Below are 27823 nucleotides of genomic sequence, written 5' to 3' on the forward strand. Positions count from 1 at the left end.
TTATGTATCTCTGATTCAATAGAAGTGAAAAGCAAAAAAAGAAAATCAATTTATTGGGAAAATTTTATCTTTTATTTTTTTTTTCTTTCTTTCTTTTGATTTGCCTGCACGACTCTTAATCGGATAAAAGGTTAGAGGTTAGAAGTGGCCGAATATGAAAGCTTAGACGATGGCTAAAGTTTTGTTAGAGCCATGGACACCATCTTTCCCTCTTTTGTTGTCCAGCTAACGGTCCTCCGAGCTCTTAAATCCATATCCCCAAACGGTGAATGAGCAGATGATGCTCGATCCAACAAATAAAATCCTAACTACCCCTTCTCTTGATCAAACAGTCTCGATCCTGCTTCTTCTTTACCATCAATACCCTCTTTGTCCAGTACTAAGCCTACCAACAAGATCTCGCTGCTTCTTCTCCATCATTGGCATCTTTCCCATCCACCAACAAACCCCTGTTGGGCCGCCGTTAGGATTTGGGTATCCAAGTGTGGGTGGGGGGGGGGGTGGAGACCCATTGGGCCCCCACTAGGATATGGGTGTTAAGGCGAGAGGGGGGAATGGAGACTCGAGTAGTTAGGATTTTGTTGAATTTTATTGAAACGAGAGAGTGAGATGTTTTATTTCAATAATATATATCACGACAACTATATCATTATCCGCTTTCGATCCGAATCTATTTTGGATATTATTTTTGGAACATGTACCAAAGGATGGCAAATGAAACGGGTCGGGTCGGGTCATAAATGGATCGGATTAGAAAATGGTCAATCCAAATCCTACCTGTTTATTAAACGGATCAAAAATTCAAATCTGAACCCGACCTGTTTATTAAACAGGTAATCCAATCTGACCTGTTTAATCCATTTATTAAATAGATCAAATTAGGTTAAACGGATTAAATAGGTTAAACGGATTAAGTTAAATGGGTCAGAAACAGGTTAAACGAATCTTAAATGGATTAAACAGATAAACAGATCGGGTTAAATAGATCAGAAATAGGTTAAACAGATTAAATGGGTTATCTGATCTAAACCAACCTAAATATTAAACGGGTTAAACAGATTAGATATCTAAAACTTATATCCGACCCAATTATTAAACGGATTAAACGGGTCGATTTGTTTATGACCCGAGCCCGTTTAGTCTAAATCCAAATTTGTTTATGGCGGATCGAATACGAGTCGGGTTGGCAGGTCAGATTATATTTTGCCAGTCTTACATATACTCATCCCATTTCTTAATAAGATTGGATAAAATCCATCTCATTCGGATTGGGTTGGATATCCAATAGATCAAAAAAAAATACCACCCTTAGAATCTTATTCAACCAATCCATCTATATAATAATAGTAAAGCAATATACGAGTATGAGGGATGGCATTCCGTATTGACACGTAAGATTATAGGATAATATCTCACAATGCCATATGTCAAGTTTTATTTTTTTATTTTTTAAATAAAAAATATAAACATAAATAGTATGATAAAAAAAACTATCTATATAATAATAATAAAGTAATATACGAATATTAGGGGTGATATTCCGTACTGATACATAAGATTATAGAATAATCTCGCATAATGCCACGTGTCAAGTTTTATTTTTTTATATATTTTTTAAATAAAAAATAAAAAAAATCATAAATAATATGATAAAAAAAATCTATATAATAATAGTAAAACAATATACGAGTATTAAGAGTGACATTCCATGTTGACATGTAAGATTATAGGATAATCTCCTGTAACACCACATATCAAATTTTATTTTTTATATTTTTTAAATAAGAAATAAAAAATACAAATACAAATAGTATGATAAAAAAAATCTATCTATATAATAATAATAAAGCAATACATAGATATTAAGGATGACATTCTATATTGACACTCAAGATTATAGAATAATCTCTCACAACGCCATATGTTAAATTTTATTTTTTTATTTTTTATATTTTTTAAATAAAAAATATAAATATTAATAGTATGACAAAAAAATAATACCAAATACAATAATTTTCATTGATTTGAGAAGTTAGCTAGATCCTTTTGATCTCATCATAAGATTAATCGATGAGAATAATTTTTAATATAAAATATTATTATTATTATCAATTAAATTTTTGCAATGTAAAGATTGAATACTAGTTATCTGTTTATAGTTACAGTAGTTTTAAAGAGTGGACGCCAATTACACCACCTATGGGAAGAGTAGTTTATTTTCTAAGAAACTGACTTACCACAAGGCCTACCCGAAACCGTTCCTATAGGGTATGCACCCGAAACGTATTGAGGCTTCTGCTGACAAAACAATAACCTTCAATTTGATGCCAGGTTTGAGCAGCATCGTCCCAACAATGGCAACCACTTACTTCTGCGGCTACATTCATCAAAAGCACGTCTTGATGCACTATTAAAGGAATGAGTGTTTCTAGCCCCCCCAAAAAAAACAGGAAGAAGGAATGAGTGTTCTAATTGATGGCATGTATGGTAACGAGGTACATGCAATGTAGGGAATACTTACGTATTCTAGTGCAAGAGGCCGTTGACAACCTAAAAGGAAAAATAACCAGCAGCCTGATGAGAGAGAATCAGTAGCTCAATGGCTGGTGTACGAGTAGGTTTGCATTTTCTATTTTTTACATATTTTCTAAACAAAATCGTTACTTGATACGAAGCAGAGCGTTTCGCAGACTAGTAGGTATTACGGTAATAAATTAACATTTTATGCGCCACCGGTACCCAACCCATGACCGTTGTGCCGACATTGCAGGGAGAACTTATCGCATGCACCAGATGCAAATGAACCAGAGCAAATCCTGGAGCGCGCAATCGGGAATCGGTGACATACAAGGGGTAGCGTGGCGTGTTATCCACCGTGGGATTTGACGCGGTCCAATGGCACCTGGTGCACGCAATACGGAGGCCATTAGAAGTCCGCACCGCTGCTGCTTTTAGAGATACTGGTCGTGACATCACATCCTGCGGAGAGAGAGAATGTCACTCCACAAGGCACAAAAGCAAGTGATGGTTGGTATTGTTATAACACTCAGAAATTGGAACCCTTTTTCAGAATAATGCAAAAAAAAAAACTTATTTATCAAAATATATCAAAATTAAATTTATTTACTAAACTAATGCAAAAGAGAAAAACGTCATTTTGAATGGTATTTTTTCCCCCTACCACATCACCCCCCATTTCCACGGTGGCATCGTCCCAAAAAAAAAAAAAAAAAAAAAAGAGAGAAGAAACGCCATTCCAAATGGCGTCTTTAAAAACGCCATTTTGAATGACGTTTTTAAAAATGCCATTCAAAATGACGTTTTCATATTTTCCCAAAAAAAAAAGAAAAAAAATCGTAAAAAAATAGAAAAATTGATTTTTTAAAATTTGAAATTAATTAATAAATTATAATTATAATTTTGATTGAAATTTAAAATATAAAGATTTGAATTTGTAATTCATTAAAAAAATTAATTTAGATTTTTTATTTAAAATATTTTTTAAAAGATGTCAAAAAAAATCTTAAAAAATAAAAAAAAAATATCATAGAAAATAAAAAAAAGAGAAAGAAATATGAAAGAAATAAAAATTTGAAATTTAATTGAAAAACATCGTTCGAAATGCTTGTCCTAAAAATTTTTTAAAAAAAAATTAAAATAATAAAAAAAATTATAACATAAAATTTAAAAGAAATAAAATTTTAGAGATTAATTGAAATAAAAATAAGCATTCAAATTACTTTGTCAAATTAAAATTAATTTATTTTAAAAATATTCAAAAAAAATTGAAAAAAAATAGAAATTATAATTGTAATTGAAGAACAAAGTTTATAATTTATAATTTTAAGAAATAAGAATTATAATTTTAATTGAAATTAAAATTTACTTTTTAAATAACTAAATTAATTGAAATATAAATTTTTCAGAAATATTTTAAATAAAAGAAAAAAAATACGTAATAGAATATCAAAAAGATAAAAATGGAAGAAAACTAAAATTAAAATTTAAAATTATAAAAATTATAAATTAGATTAGAAAAAATATATCATAAAAGAATAAAATTAAATTAAATTAAATACAATTTCATTTTTAGGGTATTTTATAAATGTGACTTAAAAAAATTAAATTTAAATTAAATTTTGATAAAAAAGAAATACATTAATAAGTTAAAAAATGATGAAAAGTAAAAAGTTAAAAAGTTAAAATTTTTAAAAAGTCAGAAAAAATAAGAATTATAAATTTAAATTTTAAAAAAAAATAAAATTTTAAAGATTAAGTGAAATAGAAATATTTTTTAAAATTAATTTCTCAAATTAAAATTAATTGAATTAAAAAATTTTCTAAATAAAATATAAAAATCGCCTAAAAAAATTTCATAAAAAGATAAAGAATTGAAAAAAAATAGAAATTCTAATTGTAATTGAAAAACAAAGTTTATAATTTTTAATTTTAAGAAATAAGAATTAAAATTATAATTGAAATTAAAAATAATATTTTAAATAACTAAATTAATTTAAACATTAATATTTAAAAAATATTTTAAATAAAGAAAAAAATACGTAATGGAATGTCAAAAAGATAAAAGTGGAAGAAAATTAAAATTAAAAATTAAAATTATAAAAATTATAAAAAAAATATTTCATAAAAGAATAAAATGTAATTAAATTAATTACAATTTGTTTTTCGGGTATTTTATAAATGTGACTTAAAAAAATTTAATTTGAATTAAATTTTGATCAAAAAATAAATACATTAAAAAATTAAAAAATGAAGAAAAATGTGAAAAAAAAATTGTAAATTTAATTTTAAAAAAAATATTATTTTTTTAACTAAAGGAAAAGAATACGTAATAGAATGTTAAAAAGATAAAAATGGAAGAAAACTGAAATTATAATTTCAAATGATAAATATTTTAGAATAAATTTAAAAAAATATCATAAAAAAATAAAAAAGTAATAATAAAATAGAAATTATAATTATAAATTTTAAAAAAATATAATTTTAATTTAAATTAAAAATTATCATTTAAATTATTATTTTTATTATTTAATTAAATTTATTAATTAAAAGATTAGAAATAAATAAACTAAAAAAAAAAAGGAGAAAATGCCATAGACAATGGCGTTTTCCCCTCCCCAAACCCATTTTTTCCCTCTTCTTCCTTTTCCCTCTTCTCCTTCTTCCTTCTCCCTTCTCCCTTCTCCCATCTCGATCTTCTCCGGCGGCACGGCGGCACGGCGGCACGGCGGTGAGGTCTCGGCGGCGGTGAGCTCTTCCCGCTTCTCTCTCCCTCTTCCTCTTTCTCTCTCCCTCTTCCCCTCTCTCTGTTTTTCTTTTAGTCATGCCGGCGGCGGGCCGCGCGTCCCGACGGCGGGCCACGCGTCCCGGCGGCGGGCCGCGCGTCCCGGCGGTGGCCCCCGGCCCCCTCCTCTCTCTTCCTCTCTCTCTCTCTTCCTCTCTCTCTCCCTTCTCCTTGGCCGCCGGCCACAGACGGCCGGCGGCGGGCCGCGCGTCCCGACGGCGGGTCCCGCGTCCCGGCGGTGGCCCCCGGCCCCCTCCTCTCTCTCTTCCTCTCTCTCTCTCTCTCTTCCTCTCTCTCTCCCTTCTCGTTGGCCGCCGGCCACAGACGGCCGGCGGCGGGCCGCGCGTCCCGGCGGCGGGCCGCGCGTCCCGACGGTGGCCCCCGGCCCCCTCCTCTCTCTCTTCCTCTCTCTCTCTCTCTTCCTCTCTCTCTCCCTTCTCCTTGGCCGCCGGCCACAGACGGCCGGCGGCGGCCGCGCGTCCCGGCGGCGGGTCCCGCATCCCGGCGGTGGCCCCCGACCCCCTCCTCTCTCTCTTCCTCTCTCTCTCTCTCTTCCTCTCTCTCTCCCTTCTCCTTGGCCGCCGGCCACAGACGGCCGGCGGCGGGCCGCGCGTCCCGGTGGTGGCCCCCGGCCCCCTCCTCTCTCTCTTCCTCTCTCTCTCTCTTCACCTTGGCAGCCGGCCACAGACGGCCGGCGGCGGGCCGCGTAACCCGGCGGCGGGTCGCGCGTCCCAGCTTGGCCCCGGCCCCCGCCTCTCTCTCTTCCTCTCTCTCTCTCTTCCTTTCTCTCTCCCTTCTCCTTGGCCGCCGGCCACAGACGGCCGGCGGCGGGCCGAGCGTCCCGACGGCGGCCCCCGGCCCCCTCCTCTCTCTCTTCTTCTCTCTCTCTTCCTCTCTCTCCCTTCTCCTTGGCCGGCGGCCACAGACGGCCGGCGGCGGGCCGCGCGTCCCGGCGGCGGGTCTCGCATCTCGTCCTTGGCCCCGGCCCCCTCCTCTCTCTCCCTTCTCCTTGGCCGGCGGCCACAGACGGCAGGCGGCGGACCGCGCTTCCCGGCGGCGGGCCGCGCTTCCCGGCGACGAGCCCTGCATCTCGATGGTGGGCCCGACCCCGGCTGGCGACGGGCCCCGCACCCGACTGGCGGCGGGCCCCACGCCCCGATGGCCAGGGCGGCCCCGCGCCCCGACGGCCGTCCTCAGCCCCCGCCTCTCCCGGCGGTGGGCCCCGCGTCTCGATTGTGGGCCTAGACGGTTGGTGGGGCTGCGTGCCCTGACGGCGGGCCCCATGTGGCGATGGCTTTGATGCGATGGGCTGCGACGACGGTGGGGTCCACGGGTTCCGGTGTACGTTTTTTTATCTCATTAATTTATTTTTATTTTTATCTAATTAGATCCAGTTGTATGTTAAATTTTTAAATATATTGCATTTCATGAAAACGTAGACCCGTCAATTGATCAATGTATAATATTCTACGTTATCCATATAAAATATATATATAATATATATTTTTATATGGATATCGTAAAATACATACATTGGTCAATTGATTGTCCAGTTTGGACAGTTTGGGAATTGCATTTAATTTTATGAAGTACTGTGGGATTGTATTTGAATTTTCGTGTTTAATATGTTGGGATGAACTGAATTTTATGTTTAAGTTGTATGGTGTGATAATATTGTATTTAAAAAAAAATTTAAAATATATTGTCTTATTTTTTTAATACATCTGTGATAATATTGCTTGAGACAGCGTATTATGGCTTACGATCCACGATATCCCGGTCCCCGAGATAGCAGCATTCTTACATTGCAGGAGCACCATCGATCACAGACTATTTTAGATGGCGGCGTAAGCATTACAATCTTATTTACTCTTTAAATTTTTATTTTAAAAATAATGTACGTTATCTAATTATTATATTTTATTGCAGGAGTCCAGACATCTTCGTCTACGACGATCCGATGCAGATTTCTGGAGGACAGAAGACATCCCAGATAGAGTGTTAGATTATTTACGATATCTGGGATTTTATGGAGTATATCGGATCGGTCGTATACAGATGGACGTTGGTCTTATTACTGCTTTGCTTGAGAGATGGCGTCCAGAGACACACACATTTCATCTTCCATTTGGTGAGGCGACCATCAGTTTACAAGATGTCAGCATCCTTACTGGACTACCAGTTGATGGAGATCCAGTTAACGGAGTTGATCCCACACTTACCATTCCGGAGTGGCAGGCTTTGTGCTTGCGATTGTTAGGATTTGAGCCCGACGCACATTTTTTCGATCATTCACGACTCAGGATTGAGTGTTTGGATGATCGTTATCGTCATTTTCATATTGCGGATGATGCACCAGAGGAGATGGTGCGGCAGTATGTTAGGGGTCAGGTGCTGCGATTGTTAGGTGGTATCCTGTTACCTGATACTTCATCGAATAAGATGAAGTTGATGTTTTTGCCATTATTAGAGGATTTAGACTTCGCTCGTCGACTCAGTTGGGGCAGTGCAGTACTAGCTTGTCTATACCGAGCTATGTGTCGGGGTTCCTATGCTGATCAGAGCGAGATTGGCGGTTATCTTGTATTATTACAGGTACGTGAATTAAAATTTTTAATTTTTAATATTAATTATATTTTACATTCGATATATTATTTATTTAATTTTTAAATTTTACAGATTTGGGTATGGGAGCGTATGCCGACTATCAGTCCATTACGACGACAGTTGCTCGAGATGCCATCAGAGCAGCAGGATCCTGATGTTCCATTCAGACTAGACGGATCATTAGGATACAGGTATCGAAATATTATTTTTTTTATTTAAATTTTATTATTTTAAATTTCTTTAATATTAGTACATTGTGAAACAGATGGAACGTTGCATTCAACGTTCATCACGTATCGACAAGAGTGGCACGGGTTTATAGGTGCCAGTTGGATACATTAGTTGATACATCTAGACGGATAAATTTTGAATTTTTTACAAATATCAATTTACAGTATTCATAATCTATTATAATTTTTTATTAATTTTTTTTTTATTTTAACTATATTATATCAGTTTTTATGGGAGCCATATACAGATGGGATATTGGCTATACTGCCGCAGATGTGTACAGTTGGACACGACATATGGACTGCTAGGGTGCCACTTATTTGTTTTGATGTGGTAGAGTGGCATCTTCCCGATCGTGTCCTGCGGCAGTTTGGTCAGACTCAGGGCATCCCAGAGCAGTTTGATACCAGCCAGGGACTTCATCGTATTGATCGACGAGGGAGAGCTCATATCGACTGGCATATCAGACATGCACGTCGAGATCACATTGTTCATGGTGATCCTATTTTGAGAGGTCGTTCATATACTGATGACTACATGACTTGATTTTTTAGCATTACGGTGCGAGTCATTGGACAGTCTCAGTATGCAGTTTCTGGATACGAGGGCGAGAGTTCTACTGTACGTCTTTTGGTAAGATTATGAAAATTACTTCATGTTATTTGTGTTATATTTTTGTTTTATATTGTACACTATACTGATTGTTTTATACTAACTGTTCTATTTTTATTTTATAGACTGATTCTGTGTCGGATCTTGTATTGGACACTCGTCGTGCTTTATCTACGATTGATGAGGACGAGCGGATTCAGATACTGCGGGAGATGGAGAGAACAGGTTCCGGAGCATTGGTGGCGATTGGTGTTGATCCACATACCTGTGTGCCTTGGTATGGAGCAGTTCGGGCGCCAGATATGAGTTATACGCCGTCACCATATGCTTCACATATGCCATCACTGCATATTCCGCATATGTCATCATTTGATGCTGCACAGATGCCACCGTCTTTTCATCCACAGATGGCAGCATCTTCTTCTTCCTACATCCCCCAGATGCCATCACCGGGTACCAGTTGGCCACATGAGTATGATACTTTTTTTTTCAGGTCCATCCGTGTATCCAGATGAGAGAGTTGAACGGGTCTCTCAGTCCGTAGATGATCCGACAGCATCAGTTATTCCTGAGCAGCATGATCAGCAGATCTCCTCCACTGATATAGGAGAGGAGCCATCACAGCAGGAGCAGCCGGTGAGGACCTTCTTGAGAAGGTCCAAGCGACCACGGGCGCCGCGACGTCCTTGTGGGACTTAGTCTTTGTTGTATTTGTATTTAGTATTTTTACATTTTTGTTGTACTATTTTTTTTTTTATACGTTTGACATTTTTATTCTATTGAATAATATTAAATGTTGATTTTATTTTATATTATTTAATTTTAAATGATTGGATATTATGATCGGTTCATATGGATACACATACTCGAACGTGTCTCAGAACATTAGGAGAGAAAATATTATGCTGAAAGGACTATAAAAATTATAACGTAAATAATAATATATCAAATGTTGCTTTTTGAATTGAACTTTAGAAAAAATAAATATTTTTTTAAGTAAAGGAAAGGAATACGTAATAGAATGCTAAAAAGATAAAAATGGAAGAAAACTGAAATTATAATTTTAAATGATAAAATTTTTAAAATAAATTAAAAAAATATCATAAAAAATAATAAAATAATAATAAAATAAGAATTATAATTATAAATTTTAAAAAAATTTAATTTTAATTTAAATTAAAAATTATCATTTAAATTATTATTTTTATTATTTAATTAAATTTATTTATTAAAAATTACAAATAGATAAGTAAAAAAATTAAAAAAAAAATAAATAAAAAGAAAAAACGCCATTCTCTCCCCTCCCCAAACCCCTTTTTTTCCCTCCTTCTCCCTTCTCCTTCTCCCTTCTCCCTTCTCGATCTTCTCCTTCTTCCTTTACAAATTTAAGTAAAGGAAAAGAATACGTAATATATCATAAAAATAGAAGAAAACTAAAATTATATTTTTAAATTATAAAAATTATAAATTAAATTAAATAAATTGTTGCCCAGCTATGCAACCCAAGAGGGAGGGTGAATTGGGTTTTAAAAATTTTAAGCTTAACTAATTACTTATGAAAAGTATTTGTCAAAAGCTTGATGAATGAGGAGAAGGACTTTAGTTCAAGATTAATTACCTAAAGCAAGAATGCAAGGATATAATGAAGAATTAAAGAGAAACAATAAAGCACACCACAAATACAAGGATTTATAGTGGTTCGGTGCCAACCTTGCACCTACATCCACTCTCCAAGCTCCTACTTGAAAATTCCAAACCACTATACTTGTATTCAACCCGAATACAAACGTCGGAAACTCCGACACTAGCTATCCCAAGCTAGTCCACTTATTTTTCGGGTACAAGCCAACCCAATACACTCCGATTTCAGATTCGGATCAATCTTCACTTGTTTTGGAAACCCTCCAAAACAAAAACAATTACTCACAAAGAGTAAAACAGTTTAGAGCACAAATAAGTACAAGAATAGCTCCTTAAATGAGCGAATATAACATTAAATACACTTTACTCAAATAAAGAAGCCCCTTTTGGATTTTCTCAAAGTGGATGAAGAGTTGAATGAACGCTTGAGGAGTTGGTGAGCTTTGATTGAAGACTTCTTGAAGGCTTTAAATGAGCTCTTGATTAAGGTTGAAAAGTTGGCTTGAGAAACCCTCTCTTTGAATGCTCTTGAATGCCCTCTTGAATGCTCTTGCTTTTCTCTTTCAAAATCTCTTGTATGTCTCTTGTGTATATTGTGTATGTCTTGTATTTCTCCAAAAATTTTGCGTGCCGTTAAACTTTTTTAGCCATGAGTCGATTCATGGGGTCGACTAAAAAATATAAATCTATTTTTCTTAGAAAATACGCTTCCAAAAATATTGAAATTGCCTCTAATAGATTACACATCTTTTGTTCTTGCTTTTGAGACTTCAGAATCATATCTGATAAAATTATGATTTTTTTTTTCATTTTTTAACTTTTTAATGTATTTATTTTTTGATCAAAATTTAATTCAAATTAAAATTTTTTAAGTCACATTTATAAAATATCTGAAAAAATAAATTGTAATTAATTTAATTATTACATTTTATTCTTTTATGAAATATTTTTTTTATAATTTTTATAATTTTTATTTTTATTTTTAATTTTCTTCCACTTATTTTTTTGACATTCTATTACGTTTTTTTTTTTTATTTAAAATATTTTTTAAATATTAATATTTAGATTAATTTAGTTATTTAAAATATTATTTTTAATTTCAATTATAATTTTAATTCTTATTTCTTAAAATTAAAAATTATAAACTTTGTTCTTCAATTACAATTAGAATTTCTATTTTTTTTCAATTCTTTATCTTTTTATGAAATTTTTTTAGACGATTTTTATATTTTATTTAAAAATTTTTTTAATTAAATTAATTTTAATTTGAGAAATTAATTTTAAAAAATATTTTTATTTCACTTAATCTTTAAAATTTTATTTTTTTAAAAATTTAAATTTAGAATTCTTATTTTTTATGACTTTTTAAAAATTTTAACTTTTTAACTCTTCATCATTTTTTAACTTATTAATGTATTTTTTTAATCAAAATTTAATTCAAATTAAATTTTTTTAAGTCACATTTATAAAATACCCTAAAAAAGAAATTATAATTAATTTAATTTAATTTTATTCTTTTATGATATATTTTTTCTAATCTAATTTATAATTTTTATAAATTTAAATTTAAATTTTAGTTTTTTTTCATTTTTATCTTTTTGATATTCTATTACGTATTTTTTTTCTTTTATTTATAATATTTTTTAAAAATTTATATTTAAATTAATTTAGTTATTTAAAATATAATTTTTAATTTCATTTACATTTAAATTCTTATTTCTTAAAATTAAAAATTATAAAGTTTGTTATTCAATTGCAATTATAATTTCTATTTTTTTCAATTCTTTATATTTTTATAAGATTTTTTTAGTCTATTTTTTAAATTTTTTTGAATCTTTTTTAAATTAATTATTTTTAATTTGAGAAAGTAATTTGAAATAATATTTTATTTTTTTTAAAATTTAAATTTATAATTCTTATTTTTTCTGACTTTTTAAAAATTTTAACTTTTTAACTTTTCATCATTTTTTAACTTATTAATGTATTTCTTTTTTTATCAAAATTTAATTTAAATTTAATTTTTTTAAGTCACATTTATAAAATACCCTAAAAATGAAATTGTATTTAATTTAATTTAATTTTATTCTTTTATGATATATTTTTTCTAATCTAATTTATAATTTTTATAATTTTAAATTTTAATTTTAGTTTTCTTCCATTTTTATCTTTTTGATATTCTATTACGTATTTTTTTTTTTTATTTAAAATATTTCTGAAAAATTTATATTTCAATTAATTTAGTTATTTAAAAAGTAAATTTTAATTTCAATTAAAATTATAATTCTTATTTCTTAAAATTAAAAATTATAAACTTTGTTCTTCAATTACAATTATAATTTCTATTTTTTTTCAATTCTTTATGTCTTTATAAAAATTTTTTAGCCTATTTTTCAATTTTTTTTGAATATTTTTAAAATAAATTAATTTTAATTTGACAAAGTAATTTGAATGCTTATTTTTATTTCAATTAATCTCTAAAATTTTATTTCTTTTAAATTTTAAGTTATAATTTTTTTTATTATTTAAATTTTTTTTAAAAAAAATTTAGGACAAGCATTTCGAACGATGTTTTTCAATTAAATTTTAAATTTTTATTTCTTTCATATTTCTTTCTCTTTTTTTTATTTTCTATGATATTTTTTTTTATTTCTTAAGATTTTTTTTGACATCTTTTAAAAAATATTTTAAATAAAAAATCTAAATTAATTTTTTTAATGAATTACAAATTCAAATCTTTATATTTTAAATTTCAATCAAAATTACAATTTTAATTTATTAATTAATTTCAAATTTTAAAAAACCAATTTTCTTATTTTTTCACGATTTTTTTTTTTTTGAGAAAATATGAAAACGCCATTTTGAATGGCGTTTTTAAAAACGCCATTCAAAATGGCATTTTTAAAGATGCCATTTGGAATGGCGTTTTTTTTTTTTTTTTTTTTTTTTGGACGATGCCACCGTGGAAATGGGAGGTGACGTGGTAGGGAGAAAAAACGCCATTCAAAATGGTGTTTTTCTCTTTTGCATTAGTTTGATAAATAAATTTGATTTTGATATATTTTGATAAATAAATTTTTTTTTTGCATTATCCTGAAAAAGGGCTCCAAAAATTGTTGCCAGTACTTGCCTCAAAATTAGCGGAAGGCAATTCATGTAGTACGTGTCCTCTGGAATCATTGCTATACGGAGTAAGCGGAGGAAATGAAGGCACAGAGTGCAATATGCATCTGCGACCACTCCAATGACCTGGTGAAGAGATGGACCTACTCTCGTTCAAGTGTTTGCTTGGTGGAGAGACCCTCTTCTGTACTAGAGAACTTACCTTTGACTGTCCTTCAAAATCTCTGGAGTATCATCCTCTGGATTGTCATGTACCCCACTGTCGGAATCTGGCTCCACTACCAACCTGCTTTCACCAAACGGAGGTGGCGGAGTTACTGGCGCCAACAAAGTGAACCCACCGATAAGCGAGCATTTCCTTGAAACAACTTTATCTGCAAAATCTTTGGTTTTCTAATTCTCAACGCAACAGAGACGCAACTAGCGCTCGAAGGATTTGGCGAGGGATTACACATGTCGGGAGAGGAGAATGGTTCCACTTTCACCGCAGACGGACGAAATTCAGGTTCCTGATCACTGGGGACTAGAGAGTTTTTTCTATTGCATGTTCTGATGCATTATTGCTCATCAAATCCACCGGAGAACTTGGAGCCGCTCCATGATATGGTAAGATAGATGCACTAGATTCTGGTGACGCATGATAGCTTGCAGGGCAATGAGATTTTACGTTACATCACTTCCACTGCCACAGATAACACGAGGGAAGAACAAAAGCAATCAAGCAGACAATCCCATAGAACGTAGGAACAAAAATAACAGTAGTATGTTGTACTAAATAAGAGTACCTGTTCTTTCATCAAATGAACCATACCTTTGACATTGAATTGACGGTGTGACCGGCGCTGGTTGGTGCTAATCACTTTCCTCTTGAGATCTATGCCTTCAAGTTTCGCACAAGATGGACTACTCTCCCAGCTCCCATCGAACTTTTTATGCTCTATTTCAATGATTTCCCCACAACCTGTAATATTAACACATTTTTTTGTTTGGTCACTCCACCAAAAATTATGGGGGAAAAAGCATAGTCATAATTCTAAATGGTATCACAATGTTTTATCCCATAATATTGTCTGCAACTGCTTCAAACTACTAGAGTGAGATTTATTTGAAGATTATAGCTGATAATTTCAGAAACTTTGTTAACAAGCCAGCTTCCAGCGTCTGCCAGATCTTCGAGGCTGCAAAAATTTTTAAATCCTCACCAAAATCTTGCAACTAGTTCATGAAATAAAGCATACACCTTTTGCATGCTCTCTTCTTCTATCTTTTGTCACAGCCATCAAGGCACAGATAATTATAATATTTCATCTAGATAGAATTAAACTTGCAATATCTAGGTTGTATCATATGAGGATGTTTTCTCCATAGCCCACTAAACAATATTATTCTAGTCAACATGAAGGTATTCAAGTTATTTAACTTGAGAGAATATATATATATATATATATATATATATATATATATATATATAAACATTACTTTTTCCACGTATCACAATGCATGAAAAAAAGCTATTATAATGAATCTTTATTTCTCCAAACATGATGCAAAGGATCAAAAAAAAAAAGATGGACAAGGAAAAGAAGATGACAACGATGACAAGAAAAATAACTAGGTTGCTGCAACAAATTGTTGACAAAAATGGAATGAGTTGAAAAAGAAGGGTCGATGTTGAATGGACAAAGAAAAAGAAAAAGATGAGTGTACTGCTATCGGCAGTTGCAGCCCCAGCTAGAGCAGGAAGGAGAATAAGCGAAGAGAACAGTAGCACAAGGAAAAGAAATGGAAGGGAAAGAAAAAAAATTTTGGAGGTCCAATCTTAATTCATACGTAATAAAAGATCCTTATTTTAATTCAAATGTAATAAAAGATCCTTAAGGACCATTTCAAACCTAATCATAGATGAAGACCTCAAGTGAAAAACATTCCTAATTTATCACATTATATGGGTGAGTCTTTCACACAGATCATACAAAAAAACTCAATCGAATAAAAGCTCTGATTCAATTTGATATTTCAAATCAAACCAATAGTTCCAATCAAAATACCAAAGGAGTCCCTCCTCTGTTCCAAAAAAAGAGGATGGCACTTTTGCTAATAAAAAAATGCATTCATTATTGGAATAAAAAAAGATGAGAGGTATCCTCTCCCATGCAGGTATCCCCGTGAGGGCAAACAATATATATAAAAATAGTCAGCATAGTTGTCTCAGAAAACCCCTCTTAAGTCAGATGCCATCACATCTACAAGCGAGATAAGACTACCCTGAAATAAGCTACATCATCCCACTCAGTTAGAAAATTTAAAAAAAAAAACACAGATGATATCCCTAAAAGGAAAAAAAAAAATCAAATAACTGCATCGGATTCTCCCATGCGGAGAAACTGCAATAACTTGTGATCCAAAAGACACAAGAACTTTCATCAAGTACATTATCTTCTATATATTTACCATCTTCTAGTGAACAATGGCGATATAATCCAACATCTAGCAATACCTCATCATAAACATCATCCGAAAGACAATAATGAGATAATAAACAGATTCTTCTAGATTCCTGGGCAAGTGAGTTTATTGAGATAGCTTCAAAAATGAAAAATCCATTCTATTGTTACAACAGACAAATGCCTCTGACATAGAATAGAAGAAATCCCTCTGAATCAGCATTATTGTAAAGGTTCCATACTTATCATCATTATTTAACAGTCCAGCTACAAAGAACTTCACAACTCATCAATAAATCTATTCACCAAGTCATCATAGGAAACCATTGTTAAAGAAACTTGAATTCCACCAATTTACATTCTCTGGAAAGATACATTAAGCAAATGCTTAGGTTCATCTCAATCAGTTCAAAAGCCCATGAAAAGGCAAGTGTTGTCCATAAGTATTCCTGCAGCAATGTCATCATGAGATTACCAGTACATAAAGTCCATCTCAAACCTAAAGGATACTAGCATTACTCCACAACCGCAAAAACTTCTTATGGAAAAGATGCTGTGGAATCCAACTCCACGACCATTTAAGCACAGGCAACTGAAGTTCACTTGCTTGAGTTGACTCAGTGATTATCTCATCATCTGTGATAATCTTCCTCATATTGAAGTAAACATATGGACTGATTACACACAATAGACGAGTTGGCCAACCTTAAATTACTTGTGCATGCATACCTAACTCAATTAATCCAACCCAGCCCAGCCCAATCAGACCCGACCTGAATTTAGCTTAACATGTAATGCAGTCAATTCAGGTGGGAGGTCGGGTTGTGTTGAATAAGGGTTGGAAAATATAAAGGTTGGGCAAGGGCTAGCCCTAGCATTCAACCCGGATGAACCTGCCCGCATTGCAGCCTTAGTGCAAGGTTCCCTAGGCTCCAAGTCTAAAAGAAAGTGACAATAAGACCCTCAATGTTGTATGGATTAGATTGTTGCACCATAAAGAGAAACAAATGCATCAGCTTAGCATATGAGCAAGGAGTAGGTCAAAGGCAGCTTTAAAGTTGCGTAGATTATGCATTAAGTGGTGGAAAACAAACCAAGATGGTACAATCATGTAGATTGACACTTGCATATATGTACAACAATGGATTATATCATTTACACCATAAAGAACGCCAACTGCATTAGATAAGCATGATGAAGAGGTAAACCTGGGATAAGTTGGAAAGGAGTATATCAAAGGGAGCTTTAAGTTCTGCAAATTATGAATGAAGTGCGGAAAACAAACCAAGATGGTACGAGCATGGAATATAGCTCAAGATGACAAAGTATGCAGCTCCTACTTAGAATGAATGATGAAGAATGGCAAAGCCATTCAGGAAAGATGGAAGGCTTGACACTACAGTTAATCCATATTTATGCCTTGTTTTTTCCTACATTAAGTTCCGCTAAATGTAATTTCCAGCTTATCACAGAAAAGTATTCTTTTACATGTGTAATATTATATATTATTTGAACCGAATAAAAAAGGACAAAATAAATTTATCTTCTTACCAGAATAAAGCAGTAATCATTATTATAAATTAGCTCCAGATGTAAGGCATGTCCTTTGTTTCTCTCGATGCAGTACTTTACCAGTAATAGAGTAAACAAATGACCCAAAGGATGCCCTTTTCTAGCTACCATAAAGCTCTCCTATTTTATCTAGTTTGATCAGATCTCATAATGGCTGCCGCATGGATTATTAAAGCATCTCTACTTTCAATTGCTGAAGCATGAAATGCCAACACCACCAAAACAGACCAACCTGAAAGCCACACACTTACCATTCCTATTGACATAGTACCCGATATCACATAAATAAGATTTCAGCAGTTAGATACCCACTGATTTTACTGGAAATCTGGGTCAGTTAACCAATGGCTGTTGCTCAGGTTACAGTATAACGGCTACTTGATTTTAGGAGGCAGCACAAAAACAGTTTCAAGTTCTTACCATCTTTCCTGCCAAATGTATTCTCACAACCTTCACATCGGCATCCAAAGGAACACCCAACACCAGCCTTTCAGGATAGAAATAATTAGAAACGAGTATTATTCATATAAAGACAAGAACAAATAACTAAAATTTCATGTAACTGCTCAAGAAACCAGAGCATTCACAGTATTTTTTTCAGGCAAAGTGACTTCTTGCAATTGCATCCTCTTTTATGTCTAGCTGAGGTTGGTGCCATGTGCTTATTCTCCTGCAGAATGTGGCAGTTTTAATGCTATTCACGATGGGAAGGAATGCCAAATGATGCACAAGCAGGAGCGGTAAGGAAGTTCTTACACATCATCTTTCAGTGGATTGGAGACCTGCTGGACAACCTTAGGAGCAAAGGCCAGTGGATTTCAAGACTCTATCTGTTGCCTAGTTGCACGAACAGTATCTTCAAGTTCAGGTCTGTTAAAGCACTCGTGGCATCACAAGCTTTGGTGCAAAGTGTTCCAGCAGCAAAGCAGTCACAGTAGCTGAAAAATATGAATAAAAAGAAGGCATGAACCTATGACCGGCGAAAAATCACAGATATATCTCAATTCAAGGTTCAAGAAACACTTACAGTTTCGGGCACTTTGATCTCTTACAGTTGCAATGCTTGTGCCCATAATTTTCAGGTGCCTTTTTTCTGGACATCACAGGTTTCAAATAACAATGAAACAAGATATAGGAGTGGGAATAGGAAGTGGAGAAAAAACAAAGTCAAGTGTACCAACATGAACACATTACCCTTTCTTTCCAGGACTTGTTTGAGTTGCCTCCATGGAACTGCTAGCACCATCTGGAAGTGGCCTTTTCATATTACAAGGAGCCATGCAGTGATCAATAAACGTGGACTGCCGAAGCTTTGAAGAGGTTTCACATCAAGTGGAGATTGGTAACTAACTGAAGAATTTGGCAGTTTTATTTCCTGATTCCCTAAATGTTTCTCTTCACAGTTTCCATTGGCAGAATTATTCTCCAAAGTCACAGTCAATATAGCTGAATCCTGTCATTTTACGCTCATAGAAGCTGAGTGATTCTTGAACTCTTGTAAAACCTGACTATTACCCCCAGAGTGTGACTTCTGTCCTCGAAAACTTGTATCATGCATGTTCATATTACAGTTGATCGATCCTGAACTTGCAATGCTATTTAAATGTAAGCCAATTCCAGATGGCTTAGGAGCTGTCACAGGGAAGCCTCCTTTCTTTGGCCTGATCTATCAACCTTAAGTAGAAATCTGCACAGAAAATTCCCAGAAAAAGATCGAACTGATTGCTGTTACCAGAGGTTGCAACCATTTCCGCATAACAAGCATTTATGGTACCAATGTTCAGAGGAGTTGCTGGTGACTCTGCATTGGACACATCATTTGTTAATTTCCTAGAGTTTCTGTTGCACCCAATGCTCATTCTATGATTCTCAACAACCTCAAACTGAAGACATTTGCGCATGCCACGTTGACGTTGTATACCCTCCTACATTGATTATTATAATCATTTAAATGCAATAAATCTGAAAAGTATAGCAACCGAAAAAATGAATCTAGTACTAATAGAACTCATGGACCTCACATCTGATGAACTCAGAAAAGATCCTCCCATGCAGTTATGCTAACCCACATGTTGTGGGTCGGGCATCGGGAGGCCGAGCCCCGAAAGTCCCATATCGACCACAATCGAGAGTGTTTACTGCTTAAGAGTGTGAGCTCCTTCTTGCCCACGTGAGACGCCTTTTGTGGGGCAAAACCGTGAGGGGTGAGATTCTCACCGGGTCATGTGGCCTGGGCCCCGCTCCAGAGCGGACAATACCTCACGTGACTTCGGTAAGAGGGGAAGGCTCCATACTCTGGGCACGTAGCCTCAACATTGCCGCGCCAGGTAGGGGAACCCGTCCCCGCACTCACGCATACGACCCTCTCGACTGGGGGGGCTATGTTGTGGGTCGGGCATCGGGAGGCCGAGCCTCGAAAGTCCCATATCGACCACAGTCGAGAGTGTCTACTGCTTAAGAGTGCGAGCTCCCTCTTGCCCACGTGAGGTGCCTTTTGCGGGGCAAAACCGTGAGGGGTGGGGTTCTCACCGGGTCATGTGGCCTGGGCCCCGCTCCAGAGCAGACAATACCTCACGTGACTTCGGTAAGAGGAGAAGGCTCCGTACTCTGGGCACGTAGCCTCAACACCACATAACATAAAACTGAACAGCAATGCAAAACTGAGGATTATAAGGTTAAAATTCTGAAATTTTAAATTAGTAAATCTGTAACTATTCAACATCTTACCTGGAATTAAGCAAGTAGATATCAGCATGATGTATGTGCTAAAACCATTTTATTGAGGATAAAGTAAAAATTTGATCTGTCGAATGAGATGGGTATGTCTGTGAAATTAAATTGCGAAAACAAATAATCCATTCTCTACCAGGTTCTGTCAAATTGTTACTGTCAGTAGAATAATGGGAAGTATAAAATCATTAAGAAATATGGTCATCATAATCTACTAAAAGTTCAGTTTCAGGCCCAGCAACTCACAGACCAAAATCTTGAGCCCAAGCCAGAATGTTTTCTGGCCGGGCCTTCAGGATAACCAGAGCAGGCCAGCCTGTTGACACAATATGTTTCCTCCTCTCCTTAACCCAATTCCTGATAGGGGAACAAGATTCCTAACAAAAGAAAGGTTAAAAATTTTAAATGTTCTAACTACCAGACATGACCCTAGTCCTAGAAAGCATTAAGTGATCTCAACCTAATTATTTCTTACATTTGTCCTGGCAATATAATGCAGGGCTGCTCTATATCTAGAAATACTTCAAGAACGGGAAGGGATAAACAGATTTTATGAAAATGAAGTTGATAATCATATACTGAAAAATAAGGAAGAATGAAGACAATGGTGTCATTGAGTATCACTGAACATAGAGGAAAGCATACTAACAGAGAGACTCTTAACAGGGACAGTCAACTCCAATATGATCCATAGACACAAGAGAAAATACAAATTTATGATTTTCTTAAATTCTATAATTCAAGTAAAAATTAGCATGGCATCGGGAAGCAGTACATTCTCATGTTATGAGGTTCATCAAAAGAATAGTCAAAGGTATTTATGTACTGATTGATCAGGATCCGCTCGAGTTCAAGTCCAAGCCCAATGGAAATTAGGTCAACCTTGAACCTTTGAGATTAAACAAATACAAGCTAATAATAAACATGTATATAATCACCGATTATTCTTTCAAAATTAGGAGAAAAAAAGTCACTCATCCAACTCTCAAATTGATTGATTTTTCTGCTACTTCCAAATTATATACCTTATTCTAACTTCCCCACATCCATCATTCACTTTCTTGCTCTCATCATTGTCACTTCACACAGAAAAAAGGTAACCATGACCTTGAAGATGCACAAGCCTACCAATTTCAACAACCACCACTCCAGGTTTGTGAGTTTCCTCAAATAATTTATATAATTTTCCCTTGTCCCTCATTACATTTTCATATTCTCTAGATTATAATGACCACCAGAATTAAACATGTCAAGCCTGTGCCTTTGAAAGTTTTATACACACACACACAACCCAATAATAAACATGAAGCTATTACTAGTTCTTTCAAAATTAGGAGGAAAAAAGAATTACTAATCTAACTGTCAAAATGTTACATACCTCTTTCCACCGTGCCCGCATACATCATTCCCTCTTCTTGCTTTGCTTTTGTCACTTCACAAATTAAACAAAAGGCATCCATGACCTTGACAACACCTGAGCCTCTCTATTTCAATCACCATCTCTCCAAGTTTGGAAGTTTCCTCAAATTTCCTATGTATTTGCATACTTTTCGCATGTCCTTCATTATATATTCATATTATCTAGATTATAAGCACCACAAGAGTGAGAGGATAAGATAAGGTAGTTTGGTCAAGCTTAAGGGTTGAAATTAAGGATATTTAAGGGTTGCAATTAAGGACCAGTGCCTAAAATTTTTGTCTTCAAGCCAGGTAAAAACAAAAGGTCCAACTAAGTCATTGATAGTCCAACACATGATTATTCACTCCATTTTCTTGTAAGCTAATACTCATGTCTTCCCTTTTTCCTTTCAGTGCATAAGTAGACCCGGGGGTTGAAATGAACTTACCATGCAATGAATAACTAAAGGATGCTTTGAGTAAAAGGAAGTACTTTTGCCAGAGATCAAGTTCCATTAGTAAGGTGAAATATTTCATAACATAAAAGGCATCATCGACACAAAGCATATGGATAGAACAACATAGGTGAAATTGGTGATTACATGGTTCAGACAACATTTCATCAAGTGCTTATAAAATTAACCTTCATAATTTGTGACAAGTTGCACCGAGGCAAGGAAATTCCTTCAAAACTAACAAGAAGCTGTCAAAAATTTTAAATGAAATCTTTTGCATCTACCTAAAAACTCTAAAAAGTATAAGAACAATTCTAGGGACAGAAGCTCCAAGCATTCATAAACTAAGAGACTAGCAAGTGAGAATATATATACTGTCAAATCATGCACAGAAACTAATTATATAGAATAGTTTCTCAGAACTCGAGACTTCATAAGATGGAACGGCAGATGAACATAGTTTGTCACAGAAAGCCAGCCTATTTATGTTCCGAAAGTCATTCCATCCCTCTAAGAGTGTTGCTTAATATCAATTTGATTTGAACATTTCATGGATAAAAATTAAAACCTCTAGAAATAAAAATCACTGCAACATGGTGCCAAAACTACCCATGATGAGTCAATCCACTCTAATTCAACATTAGACTTCAAACAGTGAACAGTATTTATTGTTTCCTTCTCCAAAGTTTGTTCCTGTTCCCAGTTTCATTCCTGCACCATCCTGTAAGATTAACTTTAACAACCCTTCTGCTCTAATGTGTTCATCTAATGATCACATCCACTCATAGCTCCTGATCACCACAAACCCCTCATGTGCTCAGAACTTTAGTCCATGGTTAAAGTCTTTGTTCAAATTTTCAAGATGTTTTCTTTTGCCATCATCCATTTTTGCATTAATGGGCTTTAGATCACTTGCTACAATTTAATCTTTGTGAAGCAGTTGTTTTGAACATCGAAGCAAGATCATTTTATTGGAATGTTTATCATGTATGATTTTACGATTAGCATGACCATAAGCACCTTGTGATTGGATAAACATCACACCAGCACTCTGGCCATCCTCTTGCAACAAATTTCAAGCAGTTAGCTAGCTCCATTTATAACTCATAGAAGGCAATATGACTTTGGATTGTTTGTCATGGTCTAGTAAGCTTGCAAACAAGATACTATTATGTGATATCTTGCACTGCGCAATTCAATGTCCAGAGACTGAGGGCTCCTTGAATGTATGATAGCTATTAATATTTTATGACATACATTGCACAGCTGGATAGCAAGGTTTGAATATCATGAGCATTTTGTTCCAAAATTTAGATGACTATAAGAATGGACTAGCATAATTAATTATATAACCATAAATCATGCCAGATTAGAATGAGAGAGCATGAATGCATTGTAAATGAAAATTTAGCAGAAAAATACATAAAAAAGAAGAATGTTAGCATGATTTCCAAATGTAAGTTTCAAAGACATATCAGCAAGGATTTAACCAAATAAAAAAGACTTTTTTTAACTCAAATACAATTGCACAATAAGCAAACATAATGTCCTACTTTACTACTCCGATTTGGAAGTTTAAGGAATGCTATATAAGAGCTAATATGTACCTCCTGATGATATGCAAACTAGTTCTCAGCAGATACAGTGCACATTAATCTCAAATCATCAAGATGCTCGTCAACTGCCAGAGTATCCTGAAGAGTTTCTGGTAGCCGTTGAGGGGATGAATCTAGCTCACCCCATTTTCCTGTTTTAGCAAGATTCTTACTGGCATCTTGTGTTCCATTGAGACCCCTCACTGAAGTGGTAGGGCTTGCCTTATTATGGTCCACAACATCACCATCCTTATTCGTTAAGCCAAAAGAAGGATAACTTGCCACATTCTGATCCGTTGGTTCTGGCTTATGATGTGAGCAAGTAGCCACGACTACACATGAATCAGAACCAGTATTGGCACCAGTAGGAACCAGTCCTGGATGCTCAAGTGATCTCTCATTAATTTTCTTGGCCTCACCAGCCATTTTCAACTTGCCTTCATTTTGAGCAACAATGAAAACTGCTTCTTCTCCAGCAGGGCCATCTTCAGCTTGATGTGATGAACCTAAACTTTCATTAGATTTAGTAATTGTACATTTATTGACCTTGGAGACATGAATCTCTGCATTGGACTCCTTGGCGTCTGTAAAATCATTCGGTAAAGCTTGATGAAGATCAGAAGCCTACTCTGAATACAGATCAGGAAAATCAGAAGAAGTTGAACACAACATGGAATCGGCTGTAATCTCATTCACCAAAAGTGGAGTAATAGGTCGCAATTGGGGAAAATCCTCCTTGCAACATTTTCTTTGTTTTTCATTGGCACTGGCACAGTCAGCCTGTATAGGTTCAGGCATTTCAGGAGCATGTTTCAAACAAAGATCAGGTGAACCAGAGGGATTGACACAATTTTCCAAAGGGTCAGTGAGAAAAGAATCCACACAACTTGAAGGACTGCTGCAAGGTTGATCCTGGGAGTGACAATCATCATCACATTCTTTCTGAGTGCAAGGGGCAAAGTGAACCATCAATGTTGAGGCAAATGGTCCATTAATCTGCGCACTTTCTGAGCATGTGGTGGCATTATATGCATACACAGGATGAAAATTCTCAGCACCATTCAGGAAGAGATGTTGAGGTCTGGATAAGAACAACATACTTGATAAGATGATTTTAATCATCTAAAACTATTCTGCCTAGTTAAGTGACATCTAAAAAGATCAATACCTTTTCAGTTTTCTAGGGTGACTAACATGTGGTGATGTAAACACAGGTTCTGGGGATGGAAAATTGATATCTCCATAAATTGGCACACCAGGCTTGGCATTGACTAACGGTATAGGAGACAAATTACTAACATAGCTGGATAAAGAAGAATCCTAGAAAAATAAGATAAAAGAAAACCTAGATCAAAAAGGCAACAAAACGAGGGAAATCCAAATCACAATCGACCAACTGTACAAGAATCACTAAAGGCAATGAAAACTCTTGAGGGAAATTACCAATTGAAAATTTGAAGTCTTAAATTGTGATCATTAGAATTTAATTGCATATTAAATGCATAAATAAAGACAATTGGAAAGTTGCAAAACTTAAAAGAATATCTTTTCAATAAATTGTTGGTGTGTTACAGCAAACTGCAATTTCCAAACTAATAAATAGCAGTTTTATGTATCAATGACCACTAACCAGAAACCAGAGATACAAACTGAAATAATGAAGGGGGCAAGATCTCAAGACGAGCCACCATCACTCTCGAAGCACATTTGTTAAAGAGAACACACAATAATAACTATATTGAAATTGAAAAAGGCAATTCTTTAGGGAAACAACTAAAGGAAATATTGGGGCTATTCTTGAGATCATACAACTAGATTCAGGAAGATTAGTGATCATACGAGTAAAAGAACTTCCTAAAACACAATCCAAAATATCAACAAGCATCCAGAAACAGACCCCTACTTAAACTCTCACCAATTCCACATATTGGATTGAAATCCTCAAAGAAATACCAACGGAGGGGATGCTTAAATGCTTAAAGAAGCTTCGCAATGAAACCCAAGAAGAAATAAAATTCTCCGCGTCCACCTCAAAATCCAATTGCAGTCTACAGATAATCAGTTCAGGATGCACTCTAAATTCGATCCAACAACCATTAAACCAAAATCCGAAGACCTAGTTCCCAAATTACACCAAAAATTAAATAAATAAACAAATAAATGAAATAGAGATAATAGATTCGAAAGCCAGCACTTCCGAGAACTCTCATTACAAATAAACGAGGATGGTAGAGATGGAAAGCAAAGCATCTAAGCCACCACAAAACGAGGTAAAAAATGTAGAGATTGATGCAAAAAAACACGATTTTATTCCAAAGAAGGCCAACATCAGATCTTTCCCAAAATCGCAAAAAGACAACGGATTTAAGGTGGGAGAAAGGGAGAACGTGAACGAAGATACCAAGAAGACGGATCGTGGAAGTGGGTTGGGGGAGGGGGGGTGCGGGGGGCGCGGGGGGAGGGGGGGTGTGGAGGGGGAGATAGAGCAAAGAATGTACCGGAACCGCGGGAGAGGTGGTGAAGGCGGGCTTCGTGGTCTCAGAGGAATCCATTGGTTCGAAAACCATGACCCTTACCGCCCGGAGCGCGGCCTCGGCGAACTTCGGAGCCTCCAATAAACCGATCCACTCCCATATTACGCTCCTTTTTCGTTGCTCTTTTCCTTTATTTTTCACTTCGTATAGCCCTTTCTTTTTGTAGCAAAACCCTTTCTTTTCCGTGGCTCCCACCTCAGAGTCCCAGAGACGGAAAAAAGAGAAACAAAAGGGGGCGAAAAACGGGAGATTAAATGAACAAAGGCGGGAATGCACCAATGAATTGACGCGTGGACGTAATGATCCGTGCCGATGCCATCGCTGCTAGCAACCAGTGGTCCCGCAACCCTCGGTGGTTAGGAGCTTGTTGCACGGCAAGGGAATGAATGCGGCTTCTTGAAGGGGCATGCAGTTTTGTTGGATTGGCTTTCAATTGGCCACTCCATGGATCACAAATCATGTCACTAAATTTGACGTGACAATATATATAAAATTGTGCCATGCCCGTTGCTGCTACTTGCAAGTTTGGGTTATACGGATTGGTTTCGCTAGCAGAATCTTTTCCGGATTTTTGCATCAAATTTATGTCTATTTTTTATTAAAAAAATCCACTCAGCTGCCGATTATGTCATTTTTTTTATCCCCAATAATTCTATTTTTTTCTCTCTCCACTTAATGCAATGCCTTGATGAAGTAGACGACTTCCAAGGAAAAAGAATAAAACATGGATTATAAATCTCTTTGCATGCAAAGATTGTAACGCACGATCGATAGGATGTGATATAATCTATAGCCTTCTAATGGGATACTGAGTTTCTTATATTGGAGAGTTTGGAGTTTTATACTTGCTGACCTGTTCAGGCATTTTTGTGCTGGAACAATTGTAACCCTGCTCCGTGAATAAGTGATGGTTGAATAAACCATATAACAGTTAATCTTTTGTTTATTTATTTATTGAGCAAACAAATAACAGTGAATCTTGAACTTGGTATTTATGTCCTCCTGCAAATGTATGATTCTGATCACAAACGATACCCTAATGATATCAATATTAATACACTATTATTAGGTACAGAAAGGTGTTCCAACTGCATAGCGTCAGCAGCACTGTCAATTAATGGATTACAAGTACTTTTTCCTTTCATGTCATGGGATCAGTATCATCAGTCCAACGCTTGCTTATAAAGAGGCAACCTACGTTAAAAAAGGCAACCAACGCGGTACTCTCAAAAGAAGAAGAAGAAGAAGTGACATAATGTTGAAGACCCTTAAATATGTGCTGAAACATAGAGCATAAAGATGATGCATATGAAATCAAAACTGTATTTAGGCAGTAGCAACAAATGTCCTATTTGAAGCAATAAGTCATAGGCGCCCAAGTAAGTACAGTATGCATTCAACCACCAACAGATCTAGGGCTTAGAATATCGAGTCAGCGAAACACCATAACAAGACCCCTAGTACCTTTTAAGAACGGTGACTGTGACAAATCTTTTACTATTTAATGTGATGCTGAACTTCCTCACTGAGCAGGTGCCTTTAGATGCTGTATCAAAGATTCTCAGAAGCTCTTATACATGAT

At 35.4% G+C, this 27823-nt stretch overlaps 1 pseudogene; it reads right to left on the reverse strand.

Annotated features, from left to right (window-relative positions):
- Positions 1-2591: 2591 nt before the first annotated feature.
- On the reverse strand, positions 2592-26418 carry LOC105047841 (uncharacterized; annotated as a pseudogene).
- Between the last annotated feature and the right edge of the window lie 1405 nt (positions 26419-27823).

Source organism: Elaeis guineensis, chromosome 7 (genome assembly GCF_000442705.2).
Source record: "Elaeis guineensis isolate ETL-2024a chromosome 7, EG11, whole genome shotgun sequence".
In the NCBI taxonomy this organism is placed as follows: domain Eukaryota; kingdom Viridiplantae; phylum Streptophyta; class Magnoliopsida; order Arecales; family Arecaceae; genus Elaeis; species Elaeis guineensis.